Raw genomic sequence first — 25,311 nt, 5'->3', positions numbered from 1 at the left:
GACCCTCCCCCCATGGAGATCCCTTGCTGACCCTTCCCTGTGGAGATCCCTCGCTGACCCTCCCCTGTGGAGATCCCTCACTGACCCTCCCCCTGTGGAGATACCTTGCTGACCCTCCCTTTGTAGAGATCCCTCACTGATCCCTCTGTGGAGATCCCTCACTGACCCTCCCCCACAGAGATCCCTCGCTGACCCTCCCCCTGTGGAGATCCCTTGCTGACCCTTCTTTCTTGCTCGTCCTTCGACAGACGACACCAAGGATCAGCCTCAACTCTGTCGGCCTCTCACCAATGCCAAACCTGTGGGGAAAATGACCAGGGTGAGGGAGGGAGTGAGGGGGGTGATAGGTGGGAGACAGAAGAGAGGGTACGAGGGGCGACGAGGGGAGCCAGAGGGTCAAAGGGCAGCGAGGGGAGCAGAAATTGAGGCCGGCAGAGTGGGGGTGGTGAGGGGGGGGTGAGAGGGAGCAATGAGGGTGAGGAGGGAGCAATGAGGGTGAGGAGGGGTGAGGGGGATGAAGGGGAGGGGAGGAGCGAGGACATGTGTGGGGCTGAGGGAAGGGTGAGGAGTGAGAGGGTGAGAGGAGGCGATGGGGTGGGAGCGGTGAAGGGGTGATGGGGCAAGGGAAAGGTGAGGGGTGAGAGGGGGAAGTGGGGAAGAGGAGGGGAGTGGGTGAGAGATGAGGGGATGAGGGAAGGGTGAGGGGGTGTGAGGGAGAGGTGAGAGGAGAGGGGGCAAAGGGTGAGGGGGGGACGAGGAGGGGTGAGGTGGGCGAGATGGAGGTGATGGGGTGGGAAAGGCAGTGGGGTGAGGGGTGCGAGGGGGAGGTGAGGGGGCAAGTGGGGGCAAAGGAGACGAGCACATGTTGGACAAGAACCAGGCTCCCCTCAGTTGGGAAGGCCGAACACCAGGTGAACCAGGCATCGCCCGGTCGGGCAGGGACCCTGAAGATCAAGACCAGAGGAACACAGAGAGGACATTGCTCATGGCAAGACCACTGCCCAGCACCAGCGGAATGGGCAGGAAGCTCAGGGGAGCACATCCCTGGGACTGCAGGGCCTCTCGGGAAAGGCCAGGGCCTTTCTCCCTGGAACGGAGGAGGCCAGGAGAAAGGCCCATCGTCTCAGGTCCAGGAATTGAAAACGAGAGATTTAAAGGGGGTCTTGTTTTCCCACTCAGAGGGTCGAGGGCAAAGAACAGTCCAACAAATAGGGAAAACCCTGGACCTTTGGAGACAAACAGGAAAGAAAGGAGGTGGGAAACAAGAGCAACAGTAAAAATGCTGAAGGAATTTGGAGTGGGAGTGCTTTAGGGCTTGGTGCCTTTGATGTGCACCAGAGAGGTAGTAGAAGTAATTATTTGGGATGCTTTAGGACAGATGCGTGGGGTCTGGGCCTAAGATGGTGGCGCCTATTCACCCGGCAGGAGCTGCGAGGGGCTGCAGACTCCAGGGGAGCAGGGCACCAGAGGACAGGAAAGATCACCCCCACCAGCCCTGGTGTGAGAGGGAGAAACGGAGGGGACGACCCGTGGGGACAGTGAAGATAACGGCTCCATTATTGTCACCTAATACTGCATTTAGTACATTAACTTTCTACCGTAAGAAAGACAGAGAACCCAGCACCCCTCAACCCCTCACAGAAACGAGGTCCCATTGATGAACAAACGTGCGACCATTCCCCCCCCCCCCCGGTTATCTCCCCCTTCCCTCCCTCACATCTGCACCCTCCATCCATGTAACTCAGAGTCTTTTAAATGCCCCCTACTGTTCCAGCCTCCACCACCACCCGCTCTGGTGAGGCATTTCAAGCCCACACAACTCTATGTAAAAAGAAAATTTCCCTTGCTCCACTTTGTACGGACGTCCTCCGGTATTTGCTGATCCCGCCCTGGGAAACAGGTGCTGGCCGTCTGCAGATGCTGTGACTGTAGTATGAATACAGGAAAATGTCGGGGGAACTCAGCCGGTCTTGCAGCATCTCTGCAGGAGATAAGGATCTATCGCCGACGTTTCGCCCTTCTTTGAGGGAATAAGCAAAGAACTGGGCGTCCATCCCTCCTCTCGTCCTTCACGTTGATGCAATCACGAAGAAGGCTCACCAGTGGCTGGACCTCGTGAGGGGATTGTTGAGATTTGTCACCCAAGACTCTTGCATGGTAAACCACTGTAATGTATAATGATCTGGTCAGCCGCATCTGTTGGCCAGTTGTCCCTGTGTCTGCTCCCCACAGGGTCCTGTAGAAAGGCAGCCCCCTCAGAGCAGGACAACTGAACCATATGTATGTGCTTGTGTTCTTAAGTGAATAAAATTGATGCACCATCAATTACTGGAAAAGCCTGTTGTTGTTTTTTGAGTTGGTGCTTTACCACGTAAATGTCAACAAGTGGACCGTAGGGAGTGTTCTGGCTGGTCACATCCCTGCCTGGTATAGAGGTGCTAACTCTTAGGGCAAAATAGTTGTTAGCTCGGCCTGCAACGTCCCAGGCACCAGATTTTACTCCACTGGGGACATCGAAAAAAAAAAGCAGCCTCTCTCTCCTCACCCTTCACTCTGCTTCCATCCAGGAGCCCGGTGTCGAGCACTCAGCAACACATGGCAGCATCCACTGTCAGGTTCCTGAACAGGCAACGAGCCCCAGACCCTCCCTGACTTTCTTTTTGCACTGTTAATGAGTGGTCACTCTACCACGCCCGCAGGGAAAATAATCTCGGGGTGAGAACATCAGAAACAGGAGTCGACCATCCAGCCTGTCGAGCCTGCTCCCCCATTCAATAAGCTCATGGCTGATCTGATCATTGACTCAACTCCACCCACCTGCCTTTTCCACATATCCCTTAATTACGTTTTATGTAGGGGGGAGTCACGTGATGGAGTAGTGGCCGGACGGTGAACTCCAGCCCTTTCCAGAAAAGTAAAAAAAAACAAAGGAAAACACAAAGGCACAGAAATAAAAGTTAAAGAAAAGTGAGTATAAAGGTGGAAAGAAGATGGCGACGAAAAAAGAAAAGTCGAAACCAACGGTAAGAAGAGAGGAAGAGAAGACAACGGAAGAAGAAGGAGAAGGCCTTACCTGTTCGAAGAGGCCCGCGGTGGAGAGAGAAACCCGCTCCCTCAGGTCGGTAGAAAGTGGACTACAAAAATGGCTCGCTGAGCCGAGTAAAAGTGCGCAACTGCGCATGCGCGAGGAGTCGCGCATGCGCGATGCGCATGAAAAAAACCACACTGACAGGAGGGGGGACCAGCTGGGGAGTCGATCTCCACAGCCGGCAACGACAGCTGCAGAACACCTGCAGCAAGAGGAGAACACAGAAGACAATGAAAACAAGAAAGAAGAGAAGAAAAGGGCAACAAAGAAACAACAGATGGCCAACCCAGAGGAAGAAGAAGAGGAAGAGGAAGAGTACAGTGAAATAGAAGAAGAAGGGAAAGGCAAGACAAAGGATATACTTTCTCTTATTAAAGGATACATGGAGTCATTTAAAGAATGGCAAACACAGGAATTTAATGATTTAAGAAGAAGAATAAACAACAGAGAAGAGAAAATGAATAAAATAGATATAACCTTAACAGAAATGGGAAAGAAAATGGACAAGATGGAAGAGCGGGCAGTAGCAGTAGAAATGGAGGTAGAGGACTTAAAAAAGAAATTAGAGGAATCTAATAAAAAAGTTATAGAGACACAAGAACTGTTAGCTCAGAAAATAGATATAATGGAAAACTATAACAGAAGAAATAACATAAAGATAGTGGGCCTTAAGGAAGATGAAGAAGGCAAGAATATGAGAGAGTTTATAAAAGATTGGATCCCTAGGATCCTAGGATGTCCAGAACTACAGCAAGAAATGGAAATAGAAAGGGCACATAGAGCATTGGCCTTTAAACCACAACAAAAACAAAGATCTATTTTAGTAAAATTCCTAAGATATACTACAAGAGAAAAGGTACTGGAGAAGACAATGGAAAAAGTAAGAGAGGGCAACAAGCCACTGGAGTACAAAGGGCAAAAAATCTTCATTTATCCAGATATAAGTTTTGAACTCCTAAAGAAGAGAAAGGAGTTCAATACAGCAAAGGCGATTTTATGGAAGAAAGGGTATAAATTTATACTAAAGCATCCAGCGGTATTGAAAATATTTATTCCAGGACAACAAAACAGACTATTCTCGGATCCAGAAGAAGCACAAGAATTTGCAGAACAATTACAAAATAGACTGAGGGATGAAGACGTGTAATGAGAGTAAAAATGACCACGATTTATATGTATGTGGGTAAAGAGGTATAAGTGTGTATATGTATAATGTGCATACGTGAATGTATCCGTATTTAGAGGAAAATATAGATAGTATAGACAAGAATTAATAAGGGAAGGAAATGGAATAGAGGGAATAAGGAGGGAACTAAAAGAGTGACCTTTGTTACATATGAAAAGTGAAATCTTTTCTGGGGGGGCTGGGTGGGGAGGAGTTGCGGTCACTGCAAAATCAGCTGACGCTTGCGAGTGAATTCGCAAACCCAAATGGAGAGGGGAGATGTTGTTGTCCGACAAGGGATAAAGGACAACTCAGGAGGGGAAGGGGAGATTGGGGCTAAAGAAGTTTTAAATAGGAGAATAAGGAAAATGTTTGATGTTTTAGGAATGTTGTCTTATGAAGGGTTTAAAATAAGAAAACAGAAATGGAAAGGGAGGAAAGGTAATGATGGAAAAACGGAAAGGGAAGATAAACAAAGTATAAAATGGCTACGTTGAACTATATGACTTTAAATATTAATGGAATACATAACCAAATTAAAAGGAAGAAACTGCTAAATTTACTGAAAAAAGAAAAAATTGATATAGCATTTGTGCAAGAAACACACTTAACTGAATTGGAGCACAAGAAATTAAAGAGAGATTGGGTAGGACATGTAACAGCAGCATCGTATAATTCAAAAGCAAGAGGAGTGGCTATATTAATTAGTAAAAATCTGCCATTTAAAATAGAAGAGGAAATAATAGATCCAGCAGGGAGATATGTAATGATAAAATGTCAGATATATTCGGAGTTTTGGAATCTACTCAATGTATATTCACCTAACGAAGAAGATCAAAAGTTTATGCAAGATATCTTTTTGAAGGTAGCAAATATGCAAGGGAACATATTAATAGGAGGGGATTTCAACCTGAATTTGGATTCAAATATGGATAAAACTGGGAAAAAAATTAACAGAAAGAACAAAGTAACCAAATTTATAATTAAATCAATGGAAGAAATGCAACTTTTGGATATATGGAGGAAACAACACCCAAAGGAAAAGGAATATTCATATCACTCGGCTAGACATAAAACATACTCAAGAATAGACCTATTTTTGTTATCAGCTAGTATGCAAGATAGAGTAAGAAAAACAGAATATAAAGCTAGAATACTATCGGACCACTCACCCTTAATATTGACAGTAAAGCTAGAGGACATCCCTCCAAGAATGTATAGATGGAGATTAAACCCCATGTTACGTAAAAGGCAGGATTTTAGAGAATTTATTGAAAAACAAATAAAAATGTATTTTGAAATAAATACAGAATCAGTGGAAGATAAGTTTATACTATGGGATGCAATGAAAGCATTCATTAGAGGGCAAATAATAAGTTATGTAACCAAGATGAAGAAGGACTATAATCAGGAAACAGAGCAGTTGGAAAGGGAAATAGTAAATATAGAAAAAGAATTAACAATGAAGGAAGATACAACTAAAAGAAGAGAATTAGCGGATAAAAATATAAAATATGAAACACTACAAACATATAAGGTGGAGAAGAATATAATGAAGACAAAACAGAAATATTATGAACTGGGTGAAAAAACGCACAAAATCCTAGCATGGCAGCTTAAGACAGAACAAGCTAAGAAAATGGTATTGGCATCAAGGAAAAAAGACAACCAAATTACATATAATCCAAAAGAAATTAAGGAAAACTTTAGAGAATTCTATGAACAATTATACTGAACTGAAAACAAAGGGAAAGAAGGGAAAATAGATGAATTTCTGACTAAAATTGAACTACCAAAACTACAAATAGAGGAACAAAATAAATTAACAGAACCATTTGGAATAGTAGAAATACAAGAGATAATTAAAAAATTACCAAATAATAAGACACCAGGAGAGGATGGATTCCCAATAGAATTCTACAAAACATTTAAAGACTTATTAATTCCGTCCCTCCTGGATGTAATCAACCAGATTGATAAAACACAAAGCTTACCAGATTCATGTAAAACAGCAATAATTACAGTAATAATAAAGCAAGGGAAAGATCCACTCTCACCAGCGTCATAAAGACCAATTCTTTACTAAACACAGATTATAAGATAATAGCTAAACTATTAGCAAACAGATTAGCAGAGCATGTACCGAAAATGGTAAATTTAGACCAAACTGGATTTATCAAAAAAAGACGCACAACAGACAATATTTGTAAATTTATTAACTTAATTCATGCAGTAGAAGGAAATAAAGCACCTACAGTTGCAGTTGCTTTGGACGCAGAGAAGGCCTTTGACAGAGTAGAATGGAATTATTTGTTCAAAGTATTGCAAAAATTCAGTTAACCGGAGAAGTATATTAATTGGATTAAAGCATTATATAAGGGACCGTTAGCGAAAGTGACAGTAAATGGACATGTATCAAAGCAATTTAACTTAAGCAGGTTAACGCGGCAGGGATGCCCACTATCACCTTTATTGTTTGCGTTAGCTATAGAACCACTAGCAGAATTGATAAGAATAGATAATAATATAAAAGGAATAAAAATAAAAGACAAGGAATATAAAATCAGTCTATTTGCGGATGATGTTATAGTGTACTTAACAGAACCAGAACTATCAATAAAAGAATTATATAAGAAATTGAAGGAATATGGAGAAGTGTCGGGTTACTAGATAAACGTAAATAAAAGTGAAGCAATGCATATGAATAATGCGGATTTCTCAAAATTTAAGAAGGAATCTCCATTTAGATGGCAAATGCAGGCAATAAGATACCTAGGTGTACAAATAAACAAAAATCTCGGCCAACTATATAAACTCAATTATTATCCACTAATGAAAAGATTACAGGACGATTTAGAACATTGGAAAGATTTACCACTAACACTAATAGGAAGGGTAAACTGTATTAAAATGAACATTTTTCCAAGGATATTATACTTATTTCAGGCATTGCCAATACACCTGACAGAGAAATTCTTCAAGGAGTTAAAGAAAATAATAAGGAAATTTTTATGGAGAGGGGGGAAACTGAGGATAGCACTAGATAAATTAACAGAATGGTATAAACAAGGAGGCTTACAACTGCCAAATTTTAAAAATTATTATAGAGCCGCACAATTAAGATACCTATCAGATTTTTATCAAACAATGGAAAAACCAGACTGGACGAGATTAGAATTAGATAAAATAGGGGAAAAGATACCTGAACACATATTATATAAATGGGATGAAAAATTGATACAACATAGAAGTTCTCCAGTATTACATCATCTCCTCAATATTTGGAAGAAGATTCATGTAGAAAGAAATAAAACAAATTATCAATTACCAAAACTAATATTGAAGCAAAACAAGTTACTCCCTTTTACAATAGATAAACTTTCCTTTAGAGAATGGGAAAAAAAAGGGATTAAAAGAATAGAAAATTGTTTTTCAGGAAATAGATTCTTATCCTTTGAACAAATGAAAGATATGTACAATATAACTCAAGATACAGCGCTGGCATATTACCAATTGAGATCCTACTTGAAGGATAAATTAGGAAGCAGTTTGAGTTTGCCAGAGGCAAGTAACCTTGAATATGTGATTACAGATACAATGATAATCAAAAGATTTATAACAAATATGTATATTAAACTGCAAGAAAAGGAGAATGAGGAAACAAATGGTAAAACTAAACAAAAATGGAAACAAGATTTAAATATAAAGATTAAAAAAGGAAACATGGGAGAAATTATGTTCTGGAACGATGAGAAATACAATAAATACGAGGCTACGTATGATACAATATAACTGGATACACAGACTATACATTACACCTCAAAAGTTAAATAAATGGGACCCAACAGTATCTGATAGATGTTTTCGATGTAAAAAAGAAATGTGAACAACAATTCATGCAATCTGGACATGTGAGAAAGTAGAAAAATTTTGGGACGATCTCAATCAGATATTAAATAAAATAACAGAAAACAATATACCAAAGAATCCAGAGATCTTTCTCCTAAGTAACATAAAGAACAAAGAATTTGGAATTGATTTGGAGGATGCACAAAAAAGATTTGTTAAGATATCTCTAGCCGTAGCAAAAAAATATATTATGTCAACCTGAAAATTGGAAGATAATTTGAAAATACAACAATGGTATATAGAAATGAATAAATGTATTCCATTAGAAAAAATAACATATAGTTTAAGAAATAATATTGAAATATTCGAACAAATATGGGAGCCTTACATTAAATACAATAGCGAAAACCTACCGGGGACAATCATTACCTAAGTTGATGGAAGGAGAAGGAAAGAAAAGAATGGACTCAGTAGAATTTTTGGTGTATTTTTGTTGAGTGACAACATTGTCTGACTGGTTTAATGTATCCTAGATTGTATACCTTAAATGGATGGGGGGGTGGGGGGGGGGTTTGGAGGAGGGAGGTGGGGAGGGAGAAAATGTCACTGTATATGTGTGAAAAGGAAAAAGTGTGTATCATGGCTAATGTGATTTATAGTGTGAAAAATAAAAAAAATTTTTTTAAAAATTACGTTTTATGTAGGAGTCACGTGATGGAGTAGTGGCCGGTCAGGGAATTCCAGTCCTCTCCGGAAAAGTTGAAAAAAAACACACAAAGCACAAAGGTACAAGAGTAAAAATTAAAACAAAGTAAAAATAAAGGTGAGAAAATGGCAGCGAAGAGAGAAAAGTCGAAAACAACGGGAAGAAGAGAAGATGAAAGAACGTCGGAAGAAGAAGGTGAAGGCCTTACCTGTCCGAGAAGGCCTGCCACGGAGAGAGAAGCCCGCTCCCTCAGGTCAGTGGAAGTCCCGGGCTCGGGACTACAAAAATGGCTCACAGAGCCGAGTAAAAGTGCGCAACCGCGCATGAAAAAAAACACACTGACGGGAGGGGGGAACAGCTGCGGAGTCGATCTCCACAGCTGAGAGTGACAGCTGCAACACAGCAACAGGAGCAGAACATGGAAAATAACGACAACAAGAGAGAAGAGGGTAAAAAGAAAACAAGGAAACAACAGATGGTCAACCCAGAGGAAGAAGAAGAAGAAGAACAGAAAGAAATGGAAGAAGAAGAGAAAGGCAAGACAATGGATGTATCTTTTTTTAAAGAATATATGGAATCAGTGAAAGAATGGCAATTACAAGAATTTGATGAGATAAAAAGAAGAATTAAGAATGCAGAAGAAAAAATGAATAAAATAGAAATGGTCATGTCAGAGATAGGAAAAAGAGTGGAAAATGTGGAAGAACGAGAAACAATTGTAGAAATGGAAGTTGAGGAATTAAAAGAGAAAGAAGAATCTAATAAAAAAGCTAAAGAGGCACATGAGCTGTTAGCTCAGAAGATAGATATAATGGAAAACTATAATAGAAGAAATAATATAAAGATAGTGGGCCTTAAGGAAGATGAAGAAGGCAAGAAAATGAGAGAATTTATAAAAGATTGGATCCCCAGGGTCCTAGGAAGACCAGAATTACAGGAAGAAATGGAAATAGAGAGGGCACATAGAACATTAGCCCCGAAACCACAACCACAGCAAAAACCAAGATCCATTCTAGTAAAATTTTTAAGATATACAAGAGAAAATATATTGGAGAAAGCAATGAAGTAAATAAGAGAAGACAAAAAGCCACTGGAATACAAAGGTCAAAAAATTTTTTTCTATCCAGACATAAGTTTTGAACTCCTGAAGAAGAGGAAGGAGTTCAATACAGCAAAAACGATCTTATGGAAATCTTATGGATTTGCAAATCCAAATGGAGAGGGGAGATGTGGTTGCCCGGCAAGGGATAAAGGGCAACTCAGGAGGGGGAGGGGAGAATGGGGTTAAAGAAGTTTTAAGTCGCAAAATAAGGAAAATGTTTGATGTTTTAGAAATGTTGTCTTATAAAGTGTTCAAAACAAGAAAGCAGAAATGGATAAGAAGGAAAGGTGATGATGGAGAAACGGAAAGGGAAGATAAACAAAGTATGAAATGGCTACGTTGAACTATATGACTTTAAATATTAACGGAATACATAACCAAATCAAAAGGAAGAAACTGCTAAATTTACTGAAAAAAGAAAAATTGATATAGCATTTGTGCAAGAAACACATTTAACTGAATTGAAGCACAAGAAATTAAAGAGAGATTGGGTAGGACATGTAACAGCAGCGTCGTATAATTCAAAAGCAAGAGGAGTAGCTATATTAATCAGTAAAATATACCAATTAAAATAGAAGAGGAAATAATAGATCCAGCAGGGAGATATGTAATGATAAAATGTAAGATATATTCGGAGTTTTGGAATCTACTCAATGTATATTCACCTAACGAAGAAGATCAAAAGTTTATGCAAGATATTTTTTTGAAGATAGCAGATACGCAAGGGAACATATTAATAGGAGGGGATTTCAATCTTAATTTGGATTCAAATATGGACAAAACTGGGAGAAAAATTAACAGAAAGAACAAAGTAACCAAATTTATAATTAAATCGATGCAAGAAATGCAACTTTTGGATATATGGAGGAAACAACACCCAAAGGAATATTATTCAGGTAGACATAAAACATACTCAAGAGTAGACCTATTTCTGTTATCAGCTCGTATGCAAGATAGAGTAAGAAAAACAGAATATAAAGCTAGAATATTATCGGACCATTCACCCTTGATATTGACAATAGAGGGGGGTGTGGCAAGATGGCGTAAGGAACAGACGTGCCTTCCAGTCCTCTCCTGACTCTAACTTATTGTTTTGTCTTTAAGTGCCCGTTAAAACTTTTTTTAAAAGTTTATAAATAGTATGAGATGTTGAATTAATACCTAATGGTACATTTGTTAAAAAAAAGTAAAAGGAAACATTAACAGATTGTTAAAAAATTATATTTTCCGAAATGATCTGAGCCTGCTTGTTTACAAAAAGCCACGACTCAGCGTGAAATGGATCCAGGAAAACAAGTGAAGAATTCGACCTTGGAGCTCCGTTCTGATTCCGTAAGTCTTTCTGAAGGTCGTTTTCAGCTGCCTTTAGAACAAGGTCTCCAAAGATGTAAGGTAGTATCCAGATTTTTAAAAGAAATGGAAGCAATGGTGATCGAAGTGGTAACGTTGATTTAAAAAAATAAATCTTTTATCTTTTTTTTGAAAAGAGTTTAAATAGTTTAAATAATGATGATAGTTTAATGAAATGGGAGTTGGGAGAGGGAACTGGGTGGGCACTAGTTTCCAGAAGTCATCAGCTACCTGTGAGTTATCTCACACCCAATATTTTGGGGGAGTTACCGCTTTGGTCGGTTTAAACAGGAGGAGGTAGTTGTGACCTCCGACCTGTTTTTTTTTTCTTTATAATTTTTGGGTTAAGAAGTGAAGGGATTTTTTTATTTTTTTTTAAATAAATAATTTTTTTTTAACTCTTTTTGTCTTGATTGTAATTGAAAGGGAATAAGGTTTTTTTTCTCTCCTTTTTTTTCTCTTTTATTGGGGTTTTTTTTCTATTTTTTCTTTCTTTTTTAAGAGGATGATGTCACAGAAGATAATAAGTCAAAAATTGAGGATGTTGAATTAGATGAAGAAGAAGATGAGGGGAAAGGTGATAAGAAGAAGAAGAAAATTAAGTACAAATACATTGAGGGAGAAGAGTTTAATAAAATTAAGTTAATTTTGATAGAGAATTTTGAAGATGTTATAAATGAAGAATATGGAGAATTTTATAAGAGTTTGAACTTTTTTTCTTTTTTTTCTTTTTTTATATAAGGGGAGGGGAAGGGAATAAAAAGTTTATCTGATTGTTTTTCTAAGGGATGTTTTTGTTCTCTCGATTAATTTTAAAGGAAACTTGGTATTAATGGAAATTCTGTATTTATGTATTATTAATTATGATTTTTTGTATAACAGATATGTGGTTGATATATGATTTTAATATTTGAATTTAGTTTTAAAGTGGATTTCATTTGTTAAATACATGAATTATGTTTGATTTAAATATATGTTTAAGGGTATTATTTTAGTATTGATATTTTTTTGTTGTTAGTAATTTTTTTTGTTGTTAAGTTTTATCCTTTTTTTCGTAAGTGGGGTTTTTTCTATTTTATTTACAACATTGTTAATTAATTCTTCACTCTTTATTTTGGGGGGGAGGGTTGGATTAATTTTAAATTACATGATTAATGTTGTGTTATAATTATTGGGGGGGTTAATTTGTGTAGTTTAATGATGTAGTATTCTAATTTTTATTATCTTATTTTTTATTATTTCTTTAAATGTAATTTTTATTTTATTCATGTCATAAAATTTTAAATAAAGTTTAAAAAAAAAGATATTGACAATAGAGTTAGAGGACATCCCTCCAAGAATGTATAGATGGAGATTAAACTCCATGCTACTTAAAAGGCAGGATTTTAGAGAATTCATTAAATGACAAATTAAAATGTACTTTGAAATAAATATGGAATCAGTGAAAGATAAGTTTATACTATGGGACGCAATGAAAGCATTCATCAGAGGGAAAATAATAAGTTATGTAACTAAGATGAAGAAGGACTACAATCAGGAAACAGAGCAATGTAGAAATGAATAAATGTATTCCATTAGAAAAAAATAACATATAATTTAAGAAATAATATTGAAATATTTGAACAAATATGGGAGCCATACATGAAACACAATAGAGAAAACCTACCGGGGACATCTACCACCTAAATTAACGAAAGGAGAAGGAAATGAAAAGAATTGACTCAGTGGAATTTCTTGTTTATTTTTATTGAATGACAACATTGTTTGACTGGTTTAATGTGCCTTCGATTTTGTACTTTAAATGAATGGGGGGGAGGTAGGGAGGGTGGGATGGGAGGAGGGAGGGAGGGGGGGAGAAAATGACACTGTATATATTTGAAAAGGAAAATGTATGTATCTTGGTCAGTGTGGTTTATGGTGTGAAAAATTAAAAAAAAAATTTTTTAAATTACGTTTTATGTAAAAATCTAACTGAACCATAAATAAGTTTAATGAAGTCACCTCAACTGCTTCCCTGGGCAGAGAATTCCGCAGATTCACGACTCTGGGAAAAACAGTTCTTCCTCATCCCCGTCTTAAAACTACTCCCTGTGTCCCTTAGTTCTGGTCTCACCTCCCAGTGAAAACAATTTTCCTGCCTCTGTCTTCTCTCTCCCTTTCATATTTTTAGATGTTTCTATAAGATCTCCTCTCATTCTTCTAAATTTGAATGAGTATAATCCCAGGCAATTTACTCTCTCCTGCTGTCCCTTCATCTCTGGGATCAACCTGGTGGACCTCCTTTGGACTGCCTCCAAGGCCAGTCTATCCTTCCTTAAATAAGGAGATCAGAACTGCACACAGCTCTCCAGGTGCGGCCTCACCAGGACCTTGTGTAGCTGCAGCAGAACCTCTCGACTCCTAAATTCAATCCCTCCGGTGATGAAGGCCACCGTTCCATTTGCCTTTTTTATAATCTTTTGTATCTGCAACCCAACTTCTTGCGATTCATGCACAGGCACTCCCAGGTCCTTCTTTAGACAGCAGGCTGCAGTCTCTCCATTTAAATAATAATCTGCTCTTCTCTTTTTCCTACCAAAATGGATGACCTCACATTTACTAATGTTATTCTCCATCTACCAGACCTTTCCCCATTCACCTACCTTCACTAGATCCTTCTTCAGCCTCTTCACCTCCTCTGCTTTTCTGCTCAGTATCATCCGCAAACTTGGCTACATGACACTCTGTCCCCTCTTCCAAATCCTCGGTGTAAATGGTGAACAGCTGCAGGCCCAAAACTGACCCCTGCAGCACCCCACCTACCACTGTTTGTCAATCAGAAAAACACCATGCATCCCGACTCTCTGCCTTCTGTCAGTTAACCAATCCTCAACCCATACCAATAGACTTCCCCAGACTACATTCATTGGTATCGTATTGATAAGTCTCTTGTGTGGCATCTTATTAAATGCCATCTGGAAATTCAAATAGGCAACGTCAACCTGTTCCCCTCTATCTACCGCACCCTCAAAGAACTCCAGCAAGTTTGTCAAACAAGACCTGCCCTTTCTGAATCCATGCTGCGTCTGCCTGATGAAACCCCTTCGTTCCAAATGTCTCTATTTCATTCTAATGACAGCTTCAAGAATTTCTCTGACTACAGATGTTATGCCTAAAAAGTGACGTGACATTTGCTTTCCTCCAATCCAGAGAATTTTAGTAAATGGTAACCAACGCAGTGAGATCAGTGTGGGAACAGATACAGGGCAGTGGGAAGAGAGAGGGGTCAGTGGGATCAGTGCAGAAACCAACACGAGCAGTGGGGAGAGAATGGGGCAGTGGGATTAGTGTGTGGCCTGAAACCGGGCTGTGGGGAGAGAGCGGGGCTTTGGGATCAGTGTGGGGACTTTCACAGGACAGTGGGGAAAGAGCCAGGCAGTGAGATCAGTGTGGGGACGGACAAGGAGCTGTGGGGAGAGAACGGGGCAGTAGGATCAGGGTGGGGACCAACCCGGGGCTATGGGAAGAGAATAGGGCAGTGGGATCATTGTGGGTACCGACATGGAATGTGGGGAGAGAACGGGGGAGTGGGATCGGTGTGGGGACTGACACAGGGCAGTGGGGAAAGAGCGGGGCAGTGGGCTCAGTGTGGAGATCGACATGGGACTGTGGGTAGACAGTCAGGCAGTGGGATCAGTGTGGGGACCAACAAGGAGGTGTCGGGAGAGAGCAGGGCAGTTAGATCAGCGTGCAGAATAACACGAGGATGTGTGTAGAGAGCTGTGCAGTTGGTTCAGTGTGGGGACCGACACGGGGTTGTGGGGAGAGAGCGGGGCAGTGGGATCAGTGTGGGAACCGACACGGGGCTGTGGAGAGAGAGCGGTGTAGTTGGATAAATGTCGGAACCAACACGGGGCTGTGGGGAGAGACTGGGGCAGTGGCATCAGTATGGAGATTGACATGGGGCTGTGGGGAGAGAGCAGGGCAGTGGGATCAGTAGTGGACTGACATGCAGCAGTGGGGTGAGAGTGGGGCAATGAGATCAAGGTGTTGACCGATACGTGGCAGTGGGGAGAGAGCGGGGCAGTGGGATTAGCGTGGAGTTTGACATGGGGTTGTGGGGAGAGAGCGGGGCAGTGAGATCAGTGTGGAGACTGACACGGGCTGTGGGGAGAGACTGGGGCAGTGGGATCAGTGTGGAGACCAACCTGGGGCTGTGGGTAGAGAGGGTGGCAGTGGGATCAGCTTGGGGACAGACATGGAGCTGTGGGGAGAGAGTGGCGCAATTTGATCATTGTCAGGACCGACGTGAGGTGTGGGGAGAGAGCAGGGCAGCGGAATCCATGTGGGGACCGACATGGGACTGTGGGGAGAGAGCGTGGCAGTGAGATCAGTGTGGAAACTGAAACAGGGCTGTGAGATCAGTGTGGGGACCAACACGGGGCTAAGTGGAGAGAGCAGGGCAGTGGGATGTATAGGGACCGACATGGGAGTGCAGGGAGAGAATGGGGCAGTGGGATCAGTGTGTCAAATGTAACAGGGCTGTGGGAAGAGAACGGGGCAGTGGAATCAGTGTGGGGACTGATATGGGGCTGTGTGGAGTCGGAAAGTGGGATCATTGTGGGGATTGACATGGGGTTTGGGGAGAGAGCGGTGAAGTGAGATCAGTGTTGTGACTGACACAGAGCTGAGGGGAGAGAGCGGGGCAGTGGGATCAATTTGGGTACTGACACGGGGCTGTGGGGAGAGAGCAGTGAAGTGGGATCAGTGTGCTGACCGACATGGGGCTGTGGGGAGAGAGCGGGGCAGTGAGATCAGTGTGGGGACCAACACAGAGCTGTGTGGAGAGAGCAAGGCAGTGGGATCAGTGTGGGGTCTGACATGGGACTGTGGGGAGAGAACGGGGCAGTGGGATCAGTGTGTCGAATGTAACAGGGTTGTGGGGAGAGAGCTGGGCAGTGGGATCATTGTGGGGACCGAAATGGGGTGTGGGGAGAGAGTGGTGAAGTGGGATCAGTGTGGGGACAGACACAGGCCTGTGTGGAGAGAGAAAGGCAGTGGGATCAGTGTGGGGACCAATATGGGGCTGTGGGAAGAAAACGGGGCAGTGGGATCAGTGTAGAAACCAACACGGGGCTGTGGAGAGAGCGGGGCAGTGGGATCAGTATGTGGCCTGATAAGGGGCAGTGGGGAGAGAGCGGGGCAGTGAGATCAGTGTGGAGACCGACATGGGGCTGTGTGGAGAGAGCAGGGCAATGGGATCAGTTTGGGGACGGACAAGGAGCTGTGGGGAAAGAGTGGGGCAATAAGATCAAGGTGTAGACCGACATGTGGCAGTGGGGAGAGAACTTGGCAGTGGGATCAGTGTGGAGACCGACACAGGAATGTGGGGTGAGAGCCAGTCAGTGGGATTAGTATGGGGACAGACAGGGGCTGTGGGGAGAGAACTCGGCAGTGAGATCAGTGTGGGGAGAGTTGGTTAGTGAGATCAGTGTGGAGGCTGACTTGCATCCATGGCATCAGTGTGGGCAATGACACGGGGCTGTGGGGAGAGGGTGGGGCTGTCGGTTCAGTGTTGAGACCAACATGGGGCTGTGGGGAGAGAGTGGGGCAGTGGGATCAGTGTGGGGAATGACACGGGGCTGTGTGGGGAGAGCGGGGCAGTGGGATCAGTGTGGGGAATGACCTGGGGCTGTGGGGTGAGAGCGGGGCAGCGGGATCACTTTTGGACTGTGGTTGACCATGGGCAACGTGTAACCATGAAAGTGAAACCACGAATAAGGAGGGAAGCTCTATAAAGAAATGTAAACAAAACTGTCTAATAAAGACAGAGAAAAATCAATAAAGTGCCCAAGTAAGAGTTCTTAAATGAGCCCCTGGTTGAGTTTGTTGTAGCGGTGTCTGGTGGGGAGGGGAAGGGGTAGCAGCTGTTCCTGAACCTGGTGACTTGTGACTCCTAGACCTCTTTCCTGACGGCAGCAGCGAGAAAAGAGCGTGTGCTGGGAGGGGTGGTTATTTGATGCTCGCCTCTGCTCTCCGATGGCAGTGTCCTCTGTAGATGTTCTCGATGGTGGGGGAGGGCTTTGCCTATGATGTCATGGGCTGTGTCCACTACCTTTCAGAGGGCTTTACGCACGAGGGTGTCGATGTCCCCTGTACCAGACGTTGAAGCAGCTGGTCAGCTCTTGCCACTGCATTTCTTGCTACCTACAGAGGTTGAATTTCCCCAACACTACAATCATTACATCTGTAAACTTTCACGTCTATAATTTAAACCTCTTGGTTGGGAAGGTTCAGATTATTCACCTAATCTCTGCCTCACAGTTTATTTATTTTTTAAAAGCTTCTTTCTGACCTTGGTCATTCCAGAGATTGTCCAAACTATCCCCAGTATTCATGTACTATAATCCAGACAATGTCCCGGTTAATCTCTTCTCAGCCATCCGTGTACCTTCCTGCAAACAGGGCCACACGTCATGAACTGCCAGCGGACCTGGAGCAGCTGGGGACAGCGAGTGTTTGAGAGTCTGGTGCGTGGAGAGGTAAATAAATATGGGCCAAATGTAGGAATCTGTGGTAACGGGCGGCGGCGGCAGGGGCCAGGTCATTGGATGTGTTTAAGGCAGAGATTTTTTTTGTTTTAATTTTTTTTTCACACCATAAATCACATTAACCATGGTACACACTTTTTCCTTTTCACACATATACAGTGCCATTTTCTACCCCCCCCCCTCCCTCCTCCCAACCCACCCTCCCCACCCCTCCCCCCTCCCATCCATTTAAGGTATACAATCTAGGATACATTAAACCAGTCAGACAATGTTGTCACTCAACAAAAATACACCAGAAATTCTACTGAGTCCATTCTTTTCTTTCCTTCTCCTTCCATCAACTTAGGTAATGATTGTCCCCGGTAGGTTTTCGCTATTGTATTTAATGTAAGGCTCCCATATTTGTTTGAATATTTCAATATTATTTCTTAAACTATATGTTATTTTTTCTAATGGAATACATTTATTCATTTCTATATACCATTGTTGTATTTTCAAATTATCTTCCGATTTCCAGGTTGACATAATACATTTTTTTGCTACGGCTAGAGCTATCTTAACAAATCTTTTTGTGCACCATCCAAATCAATTCCAAATTCTTTGTTTTTTATGCTACTTAGGAGGAAGATCTCTGGATTTTTTGGTATATTGTTTTCTGTAATTTTATTTAATATCTGGTTTATATCTTCCCAAAATTTTTCTACTTTCTCACATGTCCAGATTGCATGAATTGTTGTTCCCATTTCTTTTTTACATCGAAAACATCTATCAGATACTGTTGGGTCCCATTTATTTAACTTTTGAGGTGTAATGTATAGCCTGTGTATCCAGTTATATTGTATCATACGTAACCTCGTATTTATTGTATTTCTCATCGTTCCAGAACATAACTTCTCCCATGTTTCCTTTTTTATCTTTATATTTAAATCTTGTTCCCATTTTTGTTTAGTTTTACCATTTGTTTCCTCATTCTCCTTTTCTTGCAGTTTAATATACATATTTGTTATAAATCTTTTGATTATCATTGTATCTGTAATCACATATTCAAGGTTACTTGCCTCTGGCAAACTCAAACTGCTTCCTAATTTATCCTTCAAGTAGGATCTCATGCGATGCGCATGAAAAAAAACACACCGACGGGAGGGGGGACCAGCTGGGGAGTCGATCTCCACAGCCGGCAACGACAGCTGCTGAACACCTGCAGCAAGAAGAGACCACAGAAGACAATAGAAACAAGAAAGAAGAGAAGAAAAGGGCAACAAAGAAACAACAGATGGCCAACCCAGAGGAAGAAGAAGAGGAAGAGGAAGAGTACAGTGAAATAGAAGAAGAAGAGAAAGGCAAGATAAAGGAGGTAATTTCTCTTATTAAGGGATACATGGAGTCATTTAAAGAATGGCAAACACAGGAATTTAATGATTTAAGAAAAAGAATAAACAACACAGAAGAGAAAATGAATAAAATAGATATGACCTTAACAGAAATGGGAAAGAAAATGGACAAGATGGAAGAGCGGGCAGTAGCAGCAGAAATGGAGGTAGAAGACTTAAAAAAGAAATTGGAGGAATCTAATAAAAAAACTAAAGAGACACAAGAACTACTAGCTCAAAAAATAGATACAATGGAAAATTATAACAGAAGAAATAACATAAAGATAGTGGGCCTTAAGGAAGATGAAGAAGGCAAGAATATGAGGGAGTTTATAAAAGAGTGGATCCCTAAGACCCTAGGATGTCCAGAACTACAGCAAGAAATGGAAATAGAAAGGGCACATAGAGTATTGGCCTCTAAACCACAACCACAACAAAAACCAAGATCTATTGTAGTAAAATTCCTAAGATATACTACAAGAGAAAAGGTACTGGAGAAGACAATGGAAAAAGTAAGAGAGGGCAACAAACCACTGGAGTATAAAGGGCAAAAAATCTTCATTTATCCAGATATAAGTTTTGAACTCCTAAAGAAGAGAAAAGAGTTCAATACAGCAAAGGCGGTTTTATGGAAGAAGCGGTATTGAAAATATTTATTCCAGGACAACAAAACAGACTATTCTCGGATCCAGAAGAAGTACGAAAATTTGCAGAACAATTACAAAAATAGACTGAGGGAGGAAGACGGGTAATGAGAGTAAAAATGATCACGATTGATATGTATGTGGGTAAAGACAAAAATAGACTGAGGGATGAAGACGGGTAATGAGAGTAAAAATGATCACGATTGATATGTATGCGGGTAAAGAGGTATAAGAGTGAATAGAGACAATGTGCATACGTGAATGTATCTGTACTTAGAGGAAAATATAGATAGTATAGACAAGAATTAATAAGGGAAGGTAATGGAATAGAGAGAATAAGGAGGGAATTAAAAGAGTGACCTTTGTGACATATGAAAAGTGAAATCTTTTCTGGGGGGGGCGGGGTGGGGGGAAATAGCGATCACTGCAAAATCAGTTGACGCTTGCGAGTGGATTCGCAAATCCAAATGGAGAGGGGAGATGTGGTTGTCCAACAAGGGATAAAGGACAACTCAGGAGGGGAAGGGGAGATTGGGGAAAAAGAAGATAGAAATAGGAGAATAAGGAAAATGTTGGATGTTGTAGGAATGTTGTCTTATAAAGAGTTGAAAATAAGAAAACAGAAATGGAAAAGGAGGAAAGGTAATGATGGAAAAACGGAAAGAGAAGATAAACAAAATATAAAAGGGCTACGCTGAACTATATGACTTTCAATATTAATGGAATACATAACCAAATTAAAAGGAAGAAACTACTAAACTTAAATGAATAAATGTATTCCATTAGAAAAAATAACATATAGGTTAAGAAATAATATTGAAATATTCGAACAAGTATGGGAGCCTTACATTAAATACAATAGCAAAAACCTACCGGGGACAAACATTACCTAAGTTGATGGAAGGAGAAGGAAAGAAAAGAATGGACTCAGTAGAATTTCTGGTGTATTTTTGTTGAATGACAACATTGTCTGACTGGCTTAATGCAACCTAGATTGTATACCTAAAATGGATGGGAGGGGGGAGGGGTGGGGAGGGTGGGTTGGGAGGAGTGGGGGGGGGGGGGGGGAGAGAAAAAGTCACTGTATATGTGTGAAAAAGAAAAAGTGTATATCATGGCTAATGTGATTTATGGTGTGAAAAATAAAAAAATTAAAAAAAAAGGTTAAACAGGTTTAGACTTTATTCCCTGGAGCATAGAAGAACGAGGGGAGATGATCGAGGTGTTTAAAATTATGAGGGGGACAGAGTAAATGTAGGTCGTCTTTTCACATTTAGGGTGGGTGAGATCCAAACCAGAAGACATGGGTTAAGGGTGAAAGGGAAAAAGTTTAGGGGGAACTTTTTCACGCAGAGTGGAACGAGCTGAAGTGGTGAATACCGGCTCAATTTTAATATTTAAAATGAATTTGGATGGGTACGTGGACGGGAGAGGTCAGTGGGATGAGGCAGAATAATAGTTTGGTACAGACTAGAAGGGCCTGTTTCTGTGCTGTTGTGTTCAAGATTCCTTTATTGTCATGTAACAAAGACAGTGTAATATTACAGGGATTTTTTTTTTTGTTGGCCGTAAAGTGGACAGATTCGCCATTGGCAGAAATTGTCTGAAGTGCCTTACAGTCAGCGAGAGAAAAACAAGAGGGACCAACCCCCCCCCTCCAGCGAACCTCCACTCCCACCTTCTGATGAGCCAAGACACATCACGTCATCTTCTTGTCCACCCAAGGTCTTCGAGACTGACTGACCTCTCCTGAAGGAGAGGGATGGGAAATCGGAAATTTGTCATCCTCCAGGCTACGAGATTTGTTGTCCTTTGAGATTCCAGGATGCTTCTTCATGATAAACCTTACCGTGGAATATATTTAGGACTGGCCAGTGGTGTGGGATGAATTCCTGGCCTTCCCAGTCCCACAAACATTGCAGATGAGTGCACCACATCGATAGAGAACAGCAGCCGGGCCACCGCCAGTGGAGCATGTGGTCTCAGGGATGGGCTGCAGCTGGGTTTCTTGGACGGGACCAGATGGAGTGGGCAGAATTCAGGATGTTGGAGAGGGGGGGGGGGTTGGGGGAAACATTTGGCGGGGGGCCGATGCGAAGAGGGTGCAAGAGGCAGGAGTGGGGGACCATGGGATTATTTAGTTGAGTATTCAGACCCTGGAGGAGGTTGGACAAGGACCAGAATGGCCAAGGCACAAAGATCGGTAAATGGGACGAGCATTGATGTAAGGGATAGTAGGGAGCTGGTGGGCTGAAGAGCCTGTTACCATACCCTTTCAGAATTGCGCTGTGGAGAGGGCTCCTGTCGACGCGGCAACTGCTGCCCCTCACCCACCCCAACAGCAGTGACATCATGAAAGGGCGGGCCTCCCGGTGACATCACAAGATGGATTACATCAGCAGAGTGGGAATCCCAGTGACATCAGAGGAGCAGGTCTTCCAGTGACATCACATCAGAGGGGCAAGCCTCCTGGTAACATCACAAGAGGGTGACATCAATGAGGAAGGCCTCCTGGTGACATCACGAGGTGACATCAGAGGGGCAGGCCTCCTGATGACCTCAGGCCCAAAATGTTGGCTACCCTTTCCCACTGTGCGACCTGCTGAGATGTGTGTACTACACTACCATCTCATTGTCCACAGACTTTCCCAAACTCCTTCTGTCTGAGACTGCACTTCCTGAGAAGACTGAAGTGGGCAAGGCCACTGTCATGTCAATCTTCTACAGGAGCTCTATCCAGAGAGTCCTGGCCAACTGCATTACAGTGTGGGTACAGTCGCCGCAGAGAAATGGATCGGAGGTCCTTCAGCAAAGTGGCAGAGAGGATCACTGGAGTCTCCCTCGCTCCTCATCGGCGTGATCTACTGGATGGTTGTCTGAAGAGGACGTGCAAAATCGAGGACCCCTTCCACCCCGCACACGGTGTCTTTCACCTACTCCTGTTGGGAGATAGAGGAGGATCAGAGCCAGCACCACCAGGCTGAGGAACAGCTTCTTCCCATGGGCTCAATGATCAAAGGACTCTCAGTAACGAAACAATATTTGTACAGATGAAATACTTGTCCTGTGTTTGTATAGTTTGTTGTATGTGTGTTAAGTCTGGTTGTGTGTCTGCGTGTTTTGTACCGAGGACTGGAGAACGCTGTTTTGTTGGGTTGGACTTAAAACAATTGGACAAGAAGCTTGCTTTAAATCCCTCCTGCTGTACCAGCTGTCACCACCTCTCCCAGCAATGCATTCCAGACATCCATCACTTTCTGTGTGAAAGACTTACCTCTGATGTCTCCCATCACCTTTACACAACTCACCTTGTATAGATGTCCTCTGCTATTTGCTGTTGTCACCCTGGGAAGAAGGTGCTGGCTGTCCACCCTATCTAAGCCCCTCATCCACATCATCATTGTCTCTCATCCTTTGTCACTCCCAAGAGAGAAGCCCCACACTTGTGAAAATCTGAGGTTCAAGTTTGGAGGTGTAGTGGGGATCATGGTCACATGGACCTCTCCATCTGGAACCTGGTGGGAGTGGGGATTGTGGAGGGTCACGTTGACCTCTCCATTTGGAACCCGGTGGGAATGGGGATCATGGAGGGTCATGTGGACCTCTCTGTCTGGAACCTGGTGGGAGTCTGGATATGGAGAGTCACGTTGACCTCTCAGTCTGGAACCAAGTTGGAAGTCACATCACTTGCCAATCAAGACTGGGCTCTGCCCAATTAGAATAACCTCACCCGTGGCCCTTTTGATCACCTCATGATTACCTTGGTCGGACCTTCCCGTTCACTACACCATAAATTCCACCTCAGGCAGGTCGGATTTCCAAGACCATCACATTGTGCATGGGGGCCCCCACAGGGCTGCTTGCTTAACTACTGCTGTTCACTCTGTTGACCCACGACTGTACAGGTTGAACCACACCATCAAATTTGCTGACGACACAACCGTGGTGGGCTTGATCAGTAAGAATGAGGAGTCAGCGTACGGAGAAGAGGTGCACTCGCTAACAGACTGGGGAAGAGCCAACAACCTGTGTCTGGATGCTGGTCGATTTCAGGAGGGTCCAGGGGAGATCACACTCCACTGACCAGTCACGGCTCGACCGTTGAGGTTGTCAAGAGGATCAAGTTCCTTGGAATCCACCTGGTGGAGATTCTCAACACTAGCTCCATGGCCAAGAAGGCCAAGCAGCGCCTCTACTTCTATCTCCCACCCCCGTCCTCACTACATTCTACACAGGATGCATTGAAAGCATCCTGTGCAACTGCATCACCATCTGGCATCCCCTTAGATCGCAAGACCCTGCAGAGAATGGAGGTCAACGGAGACCACTGGGGGCTCTCTTCCTACCATGAAAGCCATTGACAACCCTTAATGCAGGCGGAAGGCAATAAACATTGCGAAGGACTCCACACACCCCTCGTGTAAACCGTTCTCCCTTCTGCAGTCAGGCAGGAGATACCGCAGCACTCGGGCTCTCAAGCCCAGAGTGGGAAACAGCTTTTCCCCCCTAGCCACCGGCTTCCTGAACTCCCAGTATAGATGTGGATAGTGCACCGTGGACTTTCAGTGTAACTTTTTCATATTTTAACGTGTTCACTGCTTTCCTAACTTGTATCTCTGTAAGTCTGGAGAACTGCAATCTTGTCTTTACTGTGCGATGCAGGGTATGAACGATCAATAAAGGAGACTTGACATGACTAGCTGCACTGTAATATTGTGTTATTCCTATTGCGATCCCCTTCAATAATTATTTCAGCCTGCGTTGAGACCTGCTATGAACCCTTAACACAATAGAAGGATATAATCTTCTCTCCACCTGAACGAACCCCGTAGGCCCCCCCCCCCCTTGTGAGTTCAAATTGCCCAAGCAGAGACCAAGCCCTCTCCAATGCCAGCACATCCTTTCTTAAATGAGCCCAAAACGACTCACAATGCTCCAAGAGAGCAGCACGTTTAGTGCAACGCTGTTACAGCGCCAGTGAGCTGGGTTCTAATCCGGCGCTGTTAGTGAGGAACTTGCTCATTTTCCCCATGTCTGGGAGAGTTTCCTCTGGGGGTTCTGGTTCCCTCCCATCCTTTGAAAGCATACTTGGGTGTAGGTATAATTGGGACAGCAGGGGCTCCTGGGCTGAAAGGGCCTGTTACGGTGCTGTTTGTCTGTACCAGTGTCTTTTCAAGCCTCAACGCTGCATCCCGGCTCTAATGTTCTATTCGTGACCCACCCCAGGAACTGGGCTGCACAGCCTTCGGCCCGCCAGGTGCCTGCTGACCCTCAGATCTTGTTCTGGTGCCTTTCAGTATGCCCAATTCCATCACCAGCTCTGGCCGAGGGATCCAGGACTCAAACTGAGTCAACTCTCACCACTCCGATCACCAAGCATTCCTCCTCTGGTTCTGCTCCATTCCCCCCCCCCCCCCCCCCCGACGAGCCGAGCTCGCTGCCACCCCCCCATCCCCCTGCTCCGGGGTCCCAGATGCACAGGAGGGATGGACTGGCCAGCGGGGACG

At 42.9% G+C, this 25,311-nt stretch overlaps 1 protein-coding gene and 1 long non-coding RNA gene across 2 annotated transcripts in view; one reads left to right on the top strand and one right to left on the bottom strand.

Annotated features, from left to right (window-relative positions):
• Window positions 1-22,350, bottom strand: part of LOC138759153 (transmembrane and coiled-coil domains protein 1-like) — a 45,876-nt gene extending 23,526 nt beyond the window's left edge. Inside the window, exons 1-2 of the mRNA XM_069929163.1 lie at window positions 22,076-22,350; window positions 222-299 (exon numbers count right to left, since the gene is read on the bottom strand). The gene's annotated coding sequence lies outside the window, so the exon portion shown is untranslated. The remainder of the gene's footprint in view (window positions 1-221; window positions 300-22,075) is intronic.
• On the top strand, window positions 21,929-24,500 carry LOC138759163 (uncharacterized). The gene is made up of 2 exons (XR_011354645.1): window positions 21,929-22,831; window positions 23,710-24,500. It is a non-coding gene; the product is annotated as an uncharacterized lncRNA (long non-coding RNA).
• Window positions 24,501-25,311: the final 811 nt, after the last annotated feature.

The sequence above is a fragment of the Narcine bancroftii genome, chromosome 3 (genome assembly GCF_036971445.1).
Source record: "Narcine bancroftii isolate sNarBan1 chromosome 3, sNarBan1.hap1, whole genome shotgun sequence".
Lineage (NCBI taxonomy): Eukaryota > Metazoa > Chordata > Chondrichthyes > Torpediniformes > Narcinidae > Narcine > Narcine bancroftii.
This window is presented reverse-complemented; position numbering and strand designations above follow the sequence as displayed.